Source organism: Lepeophtheirus salmonis, chromosome 9, assembly GCF_016086655.4.
Source record: "Lepeophtheirus salmonis chromosome 9, UVic_Lsal_1.4, whole genome shotgun sequence".
NCBI lineage: Eukaryota > Metazoa > Arthropoda > Copepoda > Siphonostomatoida > Caligidae > Lepeophtheirus > Lepeophtheirus salmonis.
This window is the reverse complement of record NC_052139.2, coordinates 4,174,581-4,191,371: the sequence shown is the minus strand read 5'-3', so window position 1 is coordinate 4,191,371 and position 16,791 is coordinate 4,174,581. Positions and strand designations below refer to the sequence as shown.

The 16,791-nt window shown below is 32.3% G+C and overlaps 1 long non-coding RNA gene across 3 annotated transcripts; it reads right to left on the bottom strand.

Moving 5' to 3' along the window:
- Positions 1-8,870: 8,870 nt before the first annotated feature.
- LOC121124152 (uncharacterized) lies at positions 8,871-15,170 on the bottom strand. 3 transcript variants are annotated; one of them, XR_011781699.1, is made up of 4 exons: positions 12,869-15,170; positions 12,223-12,798; positions 9,513-12,147; positions 8,871-9,334 (listed from the first exon to the last, which is right to left on the bottom strand). It is a non-coding gene; the product is annotated as an uncharacterized lncRNA (long non-coding RNA). The 3 variants fall into 3 exon arrangements; XR_011781698.1 differs by lacking the exon at positions 12,869-15,170 and having other exon boundaries at positions 8,872-9,334; positions 12,223-12,824; XR_005866247.1 differs by lacking the exon at positions 8,871-9,334 and having other exon boundaries at positions 9,811-12,147; positions 12,223-12,882.
- Positions 15,171-16,791: the final 1,621 nt, after the last annotated feature.

Here is a 16,791-nt window from a genome sequence, read left to right as displayed (position 1 = left end):
TAATAATCGAGACAGAAACAACTTTGGGATAGAAAGTGTCAATCCGGACTTGACCAGAAAAAATGTGTTTAAGATGAATAGGAATAATAACTACATAGTATTGTGGCATGGATCATCATAAAAAATATTTATTATCTTTTTCGGCAAGGTGATTGAAAACAGAGTTTTAAAAAACTTGGTTTGAGCAGTTTGATAACTTTTTAGCTTAAAAACTTTATGGATGCAATTAAAAATATGTATAACGCGTAACTAGCAGTGCCTCCACCTCTTCATTGGGGCAAAAGTTTCTTAGCAGAAATCATTTTATTTAGGTATGTGAACAGCAGTAGTTGCTGGGAGCCAAATCTGGAGAGTAAAGCACAAAAAATAAAAAAAAACCTCAAGTTTGATGTGGAAGCAATTCGAAGTTCAATTCATGTAGCTTTTCAATAATTTGTTGATAGAAATTGACGAGTATTCGTCGAAAAATACAAAAGTAATTCACACTCAATTTTGATAAAAATCATTTTTTTGTCTTGACAGACCCCATATACAAAATTTGTTAATATTTCGTATTTGCATACCATAATTTATAAGGTCACTAAAGTAATAATAGGTAAAAGACAACATTCATCAAAACAAAATATTTTATCATACAGTTGAGTGATCAATTAAAGTCCATAATCATTCAGACGTGTTGAGATTCGTGGCTATCAATATAGTATTTAATAATACTAATAGTTTAAAAAATATATAAAATTGTGGATTTTTTTGCAACTTTTTGTGAAGCTTCTTTTATCTTCATATCAAGGACCATTACTAATTTTCCCCCTTTTGCATCCTCATAAATCATGCATTTTCTACATTCAACGTAACTCCAGGGCATGACTTCTTCTTAGGAATGTTCATTATACATATAGGTTGTGTACAAGTTACCAGGCTTATACAAGTTACAACTTTTAGAAACAAATTGTACAAATTACAATTTGAGTAATTTGTATCAAAATAGTTAAATATATAGTCCATCATTGTAATATTTAATTATTGCTTCGATGTCTCTTTCTAAATCTATCTCCTTCTTTGTTTTTTCCCTCTTCTGTTCTCACTCTTTATCTTTCTATATCCTTCTCTGTACCTTTTTTTTCTACCTTGTTTCTTTGATTTTATTCCCCACTATTCAGCCCTGGAACGCAGGGATTATCTCCTAGTATATATAAATAAAATAAACCATTTTATAAAAATATATATAATTTTTGGGGTTAAGTCCCACTAAATAATCATAACGACCTTGCTTAGAAACCTCATGATAATCCTTTAAAGTCTTAATGTTGATAAAGTAATTATCGCTTTTATATCTTGTTCAAATATGGCGACTAAAGTTGTTATTACTCCTATTGAGACACCTACCACTAAACTAAATCATAGCCCAATAATCCATTTATTACAAAAACGAATTTACAAAGTAACCCCAGAGGTTAATAAAGTTAAGGGGTGTACAAGTAATGAAACTGGAGTTGGGGCAGCTATTGTAGCTGAAAGCCAAGATCTAAAATATAACGGAACCCTTTTGGTACAAGCAACAAAGAATAACAATAAACTTAAAGATAATGAAATCCTTATTTCCTTAAAAATTTGGTGTCTTTACTTTTAGTGTAAAGTAAATTATAAAAAACAGGCAACATCCTTTAATTAGTTTGTTATTAAAGTTAATCTTACATCATTAGAAGAATTAATGTTATTATAGCAACAAACTAAAGTTAATGTTCAGAAATTTGTTCAGAAAATTATGAGAGTTTTTCAAATTAGTAAGTAAACAAAGAGTCAGAGAGTGACGCCCGCCGTCTATCGCCAAAATAATGCAACTCCCCCAATGATAATATGGCTTCTATGACTCCTACTCATAGAGATATTAAAATAATAGAGTACTGATTTGGAGAAAAAAGCGAGACTGTTCAGCTGTCGAGGGCAAAAAATATTGCGCCCAAAACAAACAAGTCCTTAGTACTTCTCCAATACTATTACTAGTAATAGGAACTTTGTTATTTAAAATTCATTTATCATCCCTTCTGGACTGTAATACTCGTTGTTGGCAAGCTATTCAAATATATATTCCTTTAGCTATATGTTATACTTATTATTTTCACAATTTGTAGGTTTACAATGCCTACTTGCGTGGCTTATAATTTCACCTTCAGAACGCAACCTTCTCTCAGTCCTTCAAGACTAAGAATCATGAGGGTCAGCATTATTCTCAGCATGCTGAGAATGATACTAATCCTTATGATCATGGACTAAAGGAGAGATATGGAAGGCCAATCACGAATTTATTAGTTTTTTCACGTTAGTAAAATTAATATAGTTATATAACCATTTAAAAAAATCAAATGCTGTTTTAATTATTTTTTTCCCCAATCTTTGCCCTATTAATACCCGCCTCTCTATATATAACTGCATATTGGACCACTTTATTGGTTTAAACATATTTTCTTTTAGATGGCCAAAAAATCCAGAGCTTCGTAATTGCTGGTTGATTAACGCCCGGAGAGAAAATTGGAATCCCTCTAAGTGGTCGAGAACTTATTCAAAATATTTCAGGAAGGATTTAATTCCTTCGGCATAAAGTCAAGTGTAGTCTTGCTGATGGAGCAGTACCAACTATTTTTGATTTTCCCAAGCACTTAATTATAGTTGAGTCAAATAGAAGAAAAAAGGGAAGTAATTATCGAAGAAGATATAGACAATGACAATAATCACGCTTTAAATGTACTTTCGGAGCATTTGTACTCTTTGCTAAATTCAATGGATCTCCTGGACGTAGAGAACAAAAAAGCCAAGCTTCAAATTATAACCCTTGCAGAAGAAAATGAGCAGTTCTTAGAAAATTTAACGACCTTAAAAAAAGAAAAAAATAGATTCAAGCAGAAAGCCTTAAGACTTCAAAAGTACAAAATCACAACTTGTACAAAACATAATACCAGGAGCCTCATTGAAATCTCAACACTTACTCATCCAATCATTAGTGAAGCTTGAGTCATTAAAATTGATTCGTATTAAAGCATAAACAATTAGTTAGAAAACGAAACAAACCTCAGCCCTCTAGATTACATGCAAGTCGAGAAAATGACACTTGAACGTATTCCACGAATTTCCATTGAAGCACTCCAATTGTCTCCAGGACCATCGTATACGCCGGTAGTAAGTCCGAAACGTTGGAGAGGAAGAAGGGCTCTGTCAAAAAGGCCAAACTAGACTCAGAGGTCAATCCCCTCAAGTCCATGGGGGCCCACTGCCCATGCATGAGATTTATGGGTGGTTGGAAAGAGCCGTGTGAGGGTAGAAAGGCCACTTTTAAACTTTTTTTTGAAACTTTTGGACCCCCCCCTAACAGACCTTCAGCCGCCACCTGGAAGCCATCATTACCTCTAATGCAGCCACATTGATGATTAAAAGAGCTCAGACACAAACTTATTTATACTACTAATTTAGTTGAAATTATAAGGGTAATTAATAAATTATATCTATTTAGAGTTTAAAATAGTTCCGATTTTAATGAACCACTCGGTATACACATAATCTTTTTTTCTTCAACATAACAATATGAATTTAATTTCCTAAAAAAATTGTGGAAAAGAAAATTATATAAATAGATGGAAGAGGAAGGGAGATAAGCATAGCAAGCAAAAAAGAAGTTTGTACCTACGTCTCAATGTCATCTAGATTATAAAAATGCTAACTTACTTTACCTCCGTCGGTATTGTATTCTTTAGTATAAAATATTTATGTAGAAGGGTAAAACATTGCTCTTGGTATCGCAAGCAAGCAAAAGGGTTAAAGGCGGAAATATTCGTTACCACACCTTCATAGTAGGATTTATACAATACTATATATAAGGAAAAAATATATTGTTACGTAGAATGTATATCGTCCTTTCATTCTCAATAGCAAATCAGTTTCCTTCATGATTTATAAATAGAGTTGAATTCACGTAAAATATAGCCTGCCAGTATAAAAAAATAAAAGGAATCGAAAATGAACGTTTTAATTATGACAAATGGGATTGTTAAACGACTGTACGTTAAGGTGTATGTCCCTAGTATCGCAGCAAAACTCAGTAGGATTTTAAATGATAATTATGACTGAAAACATTATGTGAAAAGCCCAAGCTCATATCAAAGCTTATATCATGAGAAAATGATGTCACAAGAGTCATTTTTTGACAGACATTCAACTTCCTCGTAGTGTTTAAAATTTGAGGTACTGTCCGATTTTGATTGGATATAGCGTGGGTATTGAGCAACCTTTTAATAGAAAGGGCTGCATTGCTACTTGAAATATAATAATGGGGAACAGAGCCTATTAAATTAAATTTTATGAAAAATGGCTTTATAAAACAAAACTTTTTCAATTTTTTTTTTTTTTTCAAATTTAGCCCAAATATAATAAAAAGCAAAATTTAATTTTTCATGGTCAAAATGGTTTAAAAAGGCCAATCTGGTAATTTTGTTCAGGGGCGTCCGTAAGATTTTTTTTTTTTTTTTTTTTGGCAAGGGTTATTTTAAAAAACAATAAAATTTATGCTTCCCTTTATAATTTTTGTTTCCTCATTAAAAAATGTTCCTCTATTTTTGATATTTTCTTGGGTTTTTTTTTTTTTTTTGGTTAAAATATTTTATATATATTATACAATACAAACAGTGCCAATAATAAATACACATATAGGTAAAAAGTAGATCATCTAAATAAAAAGGAACAGGACAATTACGTTTAAAAAACAAAACATAAATGAACATTATAGTTCATATTTAATGTCCTAAAGTAAAATAACCTGATATAATATTAAAAAAAAAATTAGCTAAGGTTGATAAAAAACGACGATGTCTTCCTATAATTGACTTGATGAGATTAAAATATTGCACGGACCTCGAAAGAACAAATTTGATGAGTTTTCCGGCCCATGCCCACGACGAAGATGACAACAGAGGGATTTTGATAGAAACTGCTGCATATCGAGCAACTGCACTTATCATTATAGCTATTAATTCTTCCACATTTAATGGAGAGTCAATAGTTAGTTTTTTTAGCAATGAATGATTTAATAAAGTAAACTTGGCGGCTTTGTGAAGAGGAGAAGTAGTTTTATTTCTCTTATAAGCTCCAAATAATACATTTGCGTTTATTAAGTAAGAAGAAATATCTTTTGTCACACAAACGTTGAATTGGATAAAATATTTGACAACTCGCAAAACCGGGCAATCAGCAAAAGCGTGTAGAATAGAGTTGAACATAAAACCCCAGTCTTTCCACAGATAATAAAATATGATATTGTCAGTGGAAATTTGAAATTGTGCCGTCAATTTGGTCACGTCTGAAATTCCAGAAATTGATCTGAGAATTCTTTGTTCCCATGAAGGAGGAAGATCGAGTAGTACAATAAATTTATCTGCCACAGACTTCACTTCCACCGACAAATTTTGGTAAAAACTACGGTTTTGAAAAAACATTTAAAAGACCTCTCAGGAGGAAGACAAAATCTCCCTCCCAGAAAGACAGATTTCGGGCTTAAGTCATTATAACTTTATAATTTTATGGTGGAGAGCAGTCTTCTCTAATAAAAACAGATTCCCAAACTTATTCATCAAAGGCATTTTAGTCCTATTTTCATGAATTATAGTAATTGTTGAATCTGAATTATAATTAGGCCTTCCTTTCCATAAAATTCCATCAAATTCTCTGAATAGACGCTAAAAGTGGCAAAAGAACTTCCAAATCCCGATTAGTTAAGGGTGTTCCCATTTGGATCAATTCATAATATTTAGAGGACGTGAAATTCACCCTCAAGTCTCTCAACGGGTATACACCTCATTCCTCCACAACCTTATTGTGGCATTTTGTAATTATACTAGATAAAAGGGAGAGGCCACCTTGCCAACTTATTCTTTGGACGCTTTAAAGCAAGAATATAATTTTTATAGAAGAGTCCCTTAAACCATGCATCTTCTTGAATCATTGCACATTCTGCTAGAGAAGGAATGGAGGTAGCTCTGTATAATACAAGAGGAACAATTCTCAAATTGTACAAATCAATGCATTTTTGTAGCGATAAATGACGCCATTTTTGCATATGTTTGTTGACCATCATATTTAATTTTACCCAATTACTTCTTGATACCCCATTGGTTGTCCATTCGATACCTAAGATGTTCACATTCGTTACAACTCTACAACCTTCGATTATTGTAGAACTATCCGGATTCCAGGATCCAAGGGGAAGGATGGGGTTTTTCTTTAGATTCATTTCTAATCCAGAGTTGACCTTAAATTTGTTAAAAAAAGTCAAAAGAACTTTGATCCTATACTGAAGTTGAATTGCCGAATTGGCTTCAATCATTAACGTTACATCATCAGCATGTAGGTCAATTAGATATGGAGTCCCACAAAAAGAGACACCAAATCCCAAATACTTTTTCGAAATTGTCCTTGTTAGTTCATCGATGGCAGATATAAATAGCAAGGGGGCGACTAGACAACCTTGTCTACAGCTCTTTCTTCATAAAATGGGTTCACTCATTTTACCATCCAACGAAATTATAGAAGAGCCGTTAGCGAGTAAAGCTCTGATAGGATATTAAGAGATTCAATTGCTGTAGCTATATTTCGTGAAATATCTGTAATTTTTCTATTTCTTAGTAAACCTTTTTGTTCATCTTTAATGTTTTGGTTTAAAATGGGTTCAATTTGCTTAGCAAAACACCAGACAATATTCTGTAAGCTTCATTCAAAACTGTGATGGGCCTCCAGTGATTGAAATCAGTACCATCACCCTTTTTAGGTATAAGAGCTATCCTTCCTTTTGTAAGAGAACGGGATATTTTTCCAGACTTCTCCATGGATTTTCCTACTTTTAAAAGGTATGGCGCAATTTCTTCAGGCAATTCAGAAAATTCGCCTACCATGGCCATCCGGACCCGATGCTTTGGCATCTTTGAATTCATTCTTTATATAATTTACGATGTTAGCCTTGGTAAATACTTCAACTTTTGAGGGTCTCCTTTTCTTGGGGAAATTGAGTCTCTCTCCGCCTAAAATCTCCGAGAACCTTTTATGGAAATATTGAAATACTTCAGAAGGCTCATCGATTGTTCTATTGATAACAACATTTTTTTGTATTGTAGTGGCTGTATGATTATTTTTGCAAGGTAAATATTTTTTTTCTAAGAATGGGATCGGTTTCACGATCTACTTTTCTTCTCATTTCATTTTCAGCTATGTTAAAGATTCTGTATGAATTCACCTAATCTGTGGTTGTAATTTTTTCAAAAACAGAGTAGCTATTTAAAACTTTTTGAAGACTCATTTGGAACTTATTTGCTTTCATTTTGAGAAATTTAATAAATTTTTGCTCTGTTTTAACAGCAATATGAGACAATAATTTATAAGCACATCGAGAAGGCAGAAAACTAAGACCTTTTAAAAGATTGGATTTTAAATACTTTTCAAAATTACATACCCTTAATATCCATTTTGACACTTTAAATTGATGACTGCAGGGAATAAAACGAAGAGTTATTTCAATAATTTTGTGATCGGTCGACGGATCTGGTCTATATGAAACATTTCTAACCTGCTAAAAAAAAATAGACGATATTAAGGCTATATCGATTCTTGAAGATCTATCCCCACAACTCCAGGAAATAACATCCTCTGGACTGAACTTTTTCGTCAAGTCCACTAAATTAAATTTTTTTATAAGTTCCCACAATAATGCAGCATTGGGAAAAGAGCTCACTGGCTTATCCAGATTTACATTGAAATCTCCAATTAAGAGTATTGAAGAATTTTCAGTAGTTTGGGAATCAATAATAGAATGAAAAAAAAGTCAACGACTTGCAATTTGGCCCATACGTATTGATGACTGAAAAAGTCCAGCCAGACACGGTAACAATAATTTTATGTCAATGACTGTCCATTTTATATTCTTTTGCAAATATTGGCTTTGGAACTCTTTTAGAAACAAAAGTTAGAAATCCTCTCTATCCTGAACCATAAAAATTTTTTGAAATAAAGATAGCAGACACAGAGGACAATTTCCCCAGCAGGACGAGTACACCTGATTCCCAACATCTTGCCGATATAGGATGTCGGGTTTTCAACTCAATAAATGTTTTATTAGACCATGTCTAACTCGTCTATCTCCTCCTCCCCTTATATTCAACGACAAAACAGTAGAGAGTCCAATATTGGTCTTCAGATCGTTTGGACGGGAAAAGTATGTTATTGTGTACTGGAGTTTATTAGTCAGATACATTTTTGGACATCTTCATCTCGTTTGACGTTTGGCAATTTGAGTGTCCATTATTTCTGTTGTTAAGGGATTGTGACCTAGTACAACTGAGTGTGTAGTCGTGTTCTCGGAAGCAACAGAGCCAAATGTTGATCCATTTACAATTGTTAATGGATAAGGTTGTCAAAAGGAGACTGGGATTTCTCTTCTTTTTTATATTTCTTTCGCCGGACGTCCAAAATAATACATATGTGAATATAACAACAACAACGACCAAAGAGGAAGAAGAAGAAATTCAAGGTGAGTTATAAATTAAACCACCGAGGGAGAACTCCCGGGATTATAAACACGTATTAGAATAGACTAGGTAAATAAAAAAAAATCACTTTACATGCTCCGTGATGAATCTAAGACGGGTTCGACGCAATAGGTGAGGTTTGCACGCTTATGATGAATCAAGAAGATTGAAGAGGGGTCTTGCAAACACACTGATGTATTTTTTTTCAACAAAATAGAGCATTAAAACCACACACAATGATAATCACGAAGGGGCAAATTAAAACACGTATGCATTAGTGAAATGCATAAATATTCTAGATATTTTCTAGGTTTGTACGTATTATGGGCGTTTTACACGTTTTGATAATATTGAGACAATTTTTCTAAAAAAAACTTCTTGAAGTGAGGATGAATAGAATGTTGCACTTAAACATTAATCAGTCTGCAATGCAGGTCATGGGTTGGACATGCCACAATCGAAATAAAAGTGGCTATTTTTGTAGATTTAACAGTCTATGCTTAAAGAATGTCTGGGAAGAGAACAACATAGTTGGTATGACGTCTTATTAGAGTGGATGGAAGTATGCACAAATCTCACTCCATATTTTGCAAGGACATGTAGGCAGAAATTACACCGTTAACGATCCTCAGCTCCTCCAACAAGGACTTGCAAATAATAACTCCCAAACAAATCATCAGTTTTACACTCAGTAACTCATGAGCACACTCAGTAGTCCTCTTTTTCCCGGGATGTTAAATTTTTTTAAATGTTAAGGACAAACAGTTGAAGATGAACTTGTAATGAAAGAAAAATAAATTAAGTCCCAAATTGTGTTATATATAAATAAAGACACAAAACGTAATTTCCGAAAAAAACAATGTTATCATTATTTTAAAATGTTTTTTTGGGGATAACCAAAATAATGCATAAAATAAAGAAAACTGAATATTAGTCAAAGGGGATATACTCTACCTCTCCATACGACTAAAAGGGGCTGACATACCACAATTCGAGAACCACTGTATTAGATCAGTAGTCAAACTTATGTTCTTCGGGATCCATCAACAAATTTACATGCAAGTAATTCTCTCCATTTTAACCGACATAAATTGTGATGCATAGTAGATAAATAATTATACATTATATTCAATGTAATTATCCTCTTTCACAAAAATGAAAAAGAATTTATTAAATCATGAAACAATTAGTAAAATATTTTACTATTAATTAAGAGATTAACTATTACTACAACTGATTCATTATCTCGTTATTTGAATTGTTTAAATAGTTTATTTCAACATAATGCTTTGATTCTTTAAAATTTAAACAGACATTTTTTATATTAAAAAGAGCAATTGATATGATCAAAATTACTAAGTAAATGAATATTATTTTTTTATCTAGAATTGAGATTGCACTTTCATCGCTATTAATTCTTTGGATAACCGCACAATTGAAAATATTAGTAGTAGATGAAGCGTTGAACAACTTTTTGATTAAATCTCAGCTTTTCAAAATGCTACTTAGGAGGTTGATTATGTAGCAAATTGACAAAAAGAGCAAATTCGAAGGGGTAATAAGTCCTCCTCTATTAATCAGCTCAACTAAACTGTTTTTCTCAGCTTTTTCTTCAGTGGTAGCTTGAATATTATTGACATCGAAGGACCCCTCTCTTTAATTTAAAGATTCTTTCAGCTGGAACAAGAAATTTTTTTAGAGACCGACCTTGCAATGAACCCACCGATGTAGTAAAGAGTAGCATTGAGAGCGGCATCTTCATTGGTAAACCCAATTTCGGTGTTACAGAGTTCGTTGCAGATGTTAAACGCCAAATCTAAGTCTCCTTCACATTCCAATTCATTGGTGTCTTCAAATATTCCGGACAACTCGGTTATTGAAACTTTGGTATATTTTACAAAAGCTCTCAAGCGAAGTGTTTTTTCTGCTTGAAGAAGTTGTCTAATAGAGATGAAATAGTTTGCCCTTTCCATCATTCGATGTCGTCTAAATCACTGTTCAATATGGTGAGATTAGAATTTCCGTGTAAGTAAAAACTCAAATCCCCAGGTATTAATCAAATAAAGAGCCAATGAATGAATTTCTTTACTTGCAAGGCGCACTGAGAAGAACGTTTGATGTGCCGAAGAAAATTTATATGAATCCTTCTTCTTCTCCGTTTTCTTGACTAATTCTTCCCAATCACTTAAGAAAGAGGAAAAATCTTTCAGAAAAATTACCGCTGAAGAATTATTTCCATATATTGTTTCTCTTGTAGGATCTGGAAGTCTTGTGGCAGCACTTAACTCTTTCACATTCAAACGGTTCCAACATTCCCTAATAAGGCGCAGAAAAGGGGCAGTCTGTCGAAAATGAGGGTAGCCGTTATTTGCATACCCTTCTAGCCCAGCAAATGTACTTTCATGGAATACCGCATTTGTCAATTGCATAGACGTTTTCTCTAATGCTGTAGATGCGAGACATTTTTTTGTTAGTAGCCGAGTAATTTTGGCCCCTTTTGTAATTTCAATATTCTAGAGTTCTGGGATAAGAGAAATCTTCGGTGTCCCCATGTCCTTCGAGCAAAACCGCGGCAAAAGAAACATTCCGGAGGTCATCCAATTGTTATAGATGGATTTGAAGAGATGAGTTAGGTCAAAAATTCTGAAAAATTCCCGTTCTGCACTGATATGATGGGAGAAAACTCCCTTTGAAGAATACTCTTTTTTAACATAACTGCGATTTGTCGCATGATTATCCATTCCAGATGAAGAAATCAAATTGCTTCAAGTTCACAGGTCAGTTTATCAACTATTCCTTAGAATTTTTTCACTATTCGAATCGTCACCCTCTTGAATACAGCAAATATTATTAAAGGAACCACCAAGAGAACTTTGAATCTTTGTCACTTTATTTTCAGTCAAATCTGTAACTTTTCCTCCAGAAAACTCTACTCTTTGAGCGTAATAAACTTCATCTAGAAGGAGGATCACTACACGCTCTCTACGATTAAGGTTTTGTACTCTACGCTTCAAGTAAGCCTTCGTATGTGGAGGAAATCCAGTTCCAACTTTTAAAGGCTGCATCCATCGATCAAGTGTTCTGGGAGATGGGAAACTCATACATAGCTCATTAACCAGAGTTATGTAGCACGCAGAAGAAGTTATTTTGAGAACTGCCGATACACCTAATAAACTTGGCGAATATTTTTTGTCTCCGAGACCCAAATTGCATTGTTCCATCGCAAATTCCAACTTCATCTTTTTTTCATCAGAAAGAACGGCCACTTTTACTTTTTATTCAAAGTTATTCAATGCATCTTTAATAAGAAATTCTTCTTTTTCTAGTTCAAGGCTTTTCAAAAGAGACAAAATGTTTGGAATTAGCCAAGTCTCTGCAAGTATTCCATCTTTCTTAACTAAGTGCTTAAGACGATGAGTAGGTACAATGAAACCTTGGAGAAAAGCTTTGAAGCTCATATTTTCTTTTAGAACTATTCCTCTTTCTACCACAGGGAGTCCATTTCCACCCTCACGAAATTGGAGAATATCTCTATTTTTGGGTTTGATTTGAAGAACTTGAAATCCTCTGGGTAGAGAAATGATCCCTTCTGAAATGAAGAAAAAGAAAACGTGAAAGTGATTCTAAACAAAAAACAGAGATGGAAACCAGATTAATGAATTACATTTCAATAAGGAGATGACAGTTTCAAATGGAGGGATTTTGTCAGCTTGGAAAAAAGCTTTAGACCCTGAATCAATCCTTTCTTTCTCCTTCTCAAAGCGAGAAGCTGAAGTGGCCGTAGATGATCTTCTTCATGTTGAAGGAATGGATAGATAACTAGGTAAGTTGGGGGTAAATGCAAGGAACTGCATCTTCTTTTAAGCGAGGCTTTGACACTTTCCCACATTAGATTTTCTTTCTACTAGGATTCATATCCAAAGACTCATAAGAGACATCATCGGGCTGAAAATGAAGCGACCATACAACTAGAACATTTTTTGAATCTTCTTGATAATCCGAATTGTTTCCAACTTTTTTGATGGCATGAATCCACTTTTGTCCTCGAATGGGATTTGCAGGGAGCCGGTGGGTTGAAACGTGAGGCGGGATTTACTTCATCGGCTGACCCACAACACAACCAGGGGCAATACAGGCGTTTGGCATTGTTAATTAATCACATTAATGATTAACTAAGGTATCTTTCAAAGAATCCAAATGGATGGCACTTGAATTTATTTAGAACTCACGTTCTTGTCAACTGTTGAAGAGAAGAAGAGACAACTATTTTCTTGCACAGGAAGAGTAGAGGAAAAAAGGAAAATACTCACTATTCCAGTTATATGATTATTGATTATATCGCCTTCCTTGGTTATTGCTTATTAATTATTATATTTAATAATTCAAAATCACGTCACAAATACATGTCATAATCGACAGCTTCTTTTAAATGTATCCCATCAATAATGTGAGCTGCATCTTTATACGCATTCTTTCCCTTCCTGAAATCCAGGCAGACACTTGATGGCACACATGTATCGTCTTAGACTGGATGGTCATGGAAAAAAGAAATTTCAATCACAAAATTCATACTCACGAGGTGAATAGAAATGAAGAGTTAGTGCAAAGTCCTTGAGTATGGCTGAATAGTGGTGAGATTTTCTGCCAACTCCTTCACGGTCTGAAGTCTAACATCCTCAAAATGAGTCAAGACTACTACTCCCTCTGATTTCTGCAAATTTACCTTTGCATTTCTAAATTCCCGATTCGCTTTCTTTGCTTTATTTAATTTCTGCACTGCACCTATTTTACACTTTAAACAAAGATAATTCGAATTATAAGTAGGATGCAGAAATTTTAACAATGGTTTTTAAAAAAATTGAACCTATGCCTTTAAAATATTTTAACATAGTTTATCCTTATCTTCAACACTGAGGGCTAAACCAGCTTTGAACCTTAGAAATAGCCGAAAATAACAAAAAATGAGGCTATGAGAGAAAACATATAACAAATTTGGAATCAGGGGATCAAACTGTACTAAGTTAAGCATATGCTGTTCTTGTACATAAAGAAAAGTGTAGTTTTGATGGATAGTGTAATTAGCTCGTATAGCATACGTTTATTTATATTTGATTTATTTGTGTGGGGATTCTAAAGCTTCGCGAGAGTAATATTCCAATATGGTTAATTTAATTTTTTGAAGAAGATTAACGATTCAATAATTTTGGGAATTGTAACGACTAAGATATTCCATTAGACGTCTACAGAAGTTAAGATGTCACATAAATATATATGTCTTAAATACATAATCACTCAACAGCTCAAAATAACTATTTATATATAATAATATAATAGAATATACACTACATACTAAAATATCGAGAAAGGATAAGCACATTATTTCTAAGAATCTATAATCATCTTCCACTTGTTTTCCAATGATAAAGGTGACTCACAATTAATTAATACATAAATGGTAGTTGATCTCAAAGCGTTTAGGCTGTATAATTATCCATATAGACTGTACATCACAAACTCCACATTATAAATTTAGTTAATTACTTGATTAATAGTATTGATATTATAGTACACAGTATTGTGTCCGTACCATTTTCATCTTTTCCCTGAATATTATTAATTAATTTTACCCTATCAGATATTTACTACGTTTTTTTAAAAGGCTAATTCTAAGATATTCATCAAATCACGTATTTTTAATATATTATTTTAAATTATGAAATGTACAAATCCCAGGATTTGTATATTTTTGAATATATGATACACCAAAATTACATTTAAAAAAACTAAATAAAAACACTGTAATTATTTATTGCATATATATATGCCGGAAAATTTATGGTTTTTATATGTGCAACTCCTTTTTGCCTATGATTTAATATATGAAATTATTTTTTTAAGTATTATTACACAAACTATAATTTAAAAAGATTTTATCAAGTTTTTCAAAAATGGTTTGCTGTTTTTATATGTAAAATAATAGCAATTCGATTATTGCTGAACAAAATGAGGGGGGGATATCTTCTAACAAAAATAATTTCCGGATTTAATTCTTAAAATTTAATTCTCTATTCAAATATTTCAATGATTATTACCTTAAAAAATTATAATTGTATTACAAGAAAATGCAAAATAATAATGTAAGAACCCGGGTTAATGATTTCTATTAACCTCAATAAGATAAGCGAATGTGAAACAATTAAACTATATACATCTTAGTGTGAATTTGAAGAGGTAATTATAAATTACTTTTTCACATTTATCACAGATTTAACGTATTTTTACAACTATGCTATTATTATATAAAACAAAATTAATAATAATTTTCAGTCATGAGATGAAAATGGCACGGACACAATACTTTCTACTATAATATTAACATTATTTATCAATTAATCAGCATTCAATCCTTTGATCCTCTCTTTCTTAATTCTCTATTAAGATTTACGTCATATATATTGCACATCTTTTTGTCAAAAAAAATGACTCCTAACTTTAACAGATAAAATGTTGGAACTAAACTATACTTTTGGTAATTTTTTTGTATTTGACTTGTAGAAAAATGTTAAAGGTAATATTTTTATCAGTCTCCGATTGAAAACACTTACGCTATGCAAGTTTTTTAATCAAAAACATTTTTATTTCGGTTCAAAAATGTTGTCTTGGTGGAAGATATATTAATTGTATCACGTGACTTCACATAGATTTTCTGATGCTGTTGAAATAAAAATAGAGTAATATTATACAAAGTCAATTAGGTTTTACCATTTGATTTTTAATGATAAGAAATACACATCTCTCTACATGAGGTTAAATGATTGGCCCGTGGTTCACTCTAGATATTAGTAGAACTCATTGTTTACACATACAAAAAGTCAACTCTAGAAAATAAAAAAATAAATAATAATAATTAATAAAGATTAGATGTTTTTTTTAAAAAACACTGATCCAAACAAAGTTGACCAGATAATCATCTTGATTTAGCATGATCGACAGACTCAGAGTGGAAAAAAGGGTTCGGGAGAGTGATATAGTAAATTCAGGAAATATAAAACGGAGATCATTGATTAAAAGAATGTGCAACATGATGATTTTAACGACCTTTTGGCATAGAGATAGTCTTAAGTAGTTTGTCCTCATAAGATTCTTTAGTGATTTCCAGCTTCATAGGGAAGTTGAGCCAGAGTCTACAAAGAATGAAAGAATCAGTAATAATATCGTAATTAATAAAATATAATATTACAGAATAGCATCAGACAAAGGGCAAGTGAGATGAATCCAAGAAAAGAAATGCTCCTTCGTGAGCTATTTAATCTCGTTGATAGTAAAAGTAGACACGGTAGAGAAATAAGAGACTACCTACTAGAGTGTATCTTATGAAACCAATTTTTACCAGTCCAAAATCCGTTTCCACCATGAGTTGAGGTTTAGTATGGGTAAGAGTGTCCTGTAATATTTTTTCCCTGCAGCAAAAATTTGAAAGGCTACTTTCGGTCAACAATTCCGTTTAGTTATAAAAATTCTCCAAAAATAGTTTTACGCACACAATAATTTTCTTATATTATCTAATATGGGTGTAAACACATATTTTATTTTATTAAAAAAATCGATGTGTTTGTTTAAAAAACGGTTTTCTTTCATGACACTTTTGGACCTTATCAAAGAAATATACATAGTCTTGAGTTGTATAAAGTGCATTTCAATTTTTCTTCCTTCGTTTACTTATTCTCAACAAATAATAGTAAATGAAACTATGTGCAATATACATATATGAATATACTATGTATACATATGCATATATTTGTTAAATAAGTTATATTCGCATTCTAAGCTTTTAAAAAATAACAAAAACATATTAGATAGTATTATTTTTGATGTGTATAAAAATATCAAAAAGAGTAACAGTCATAATTAGATATCACTATCCAAAGCTATAAAATCGGACTTTTGAAGGTTCTTTGATATTTTTGACTTTAAATAATGAATTGTTAATAATCTATGATGTCTAGTTCTTTCATCCGGTGTCATTTTAGCTTTTTTAGTTGTTGATGCGACACATCTTTCCACATTTTGGGAATGTCACGGCATGTCTCGTAAATCCAAAAGTTATCCTTCAATGAACTTCAGAAATCCTTCTTTTTTTTATATTAAAAGTTAAAGGAGGTTCCGTTAAAAAACTATTTGGAATCGATGGTAAATCAACTAGCTCCAAATTACTTTTTGCATTGAAGTTTAA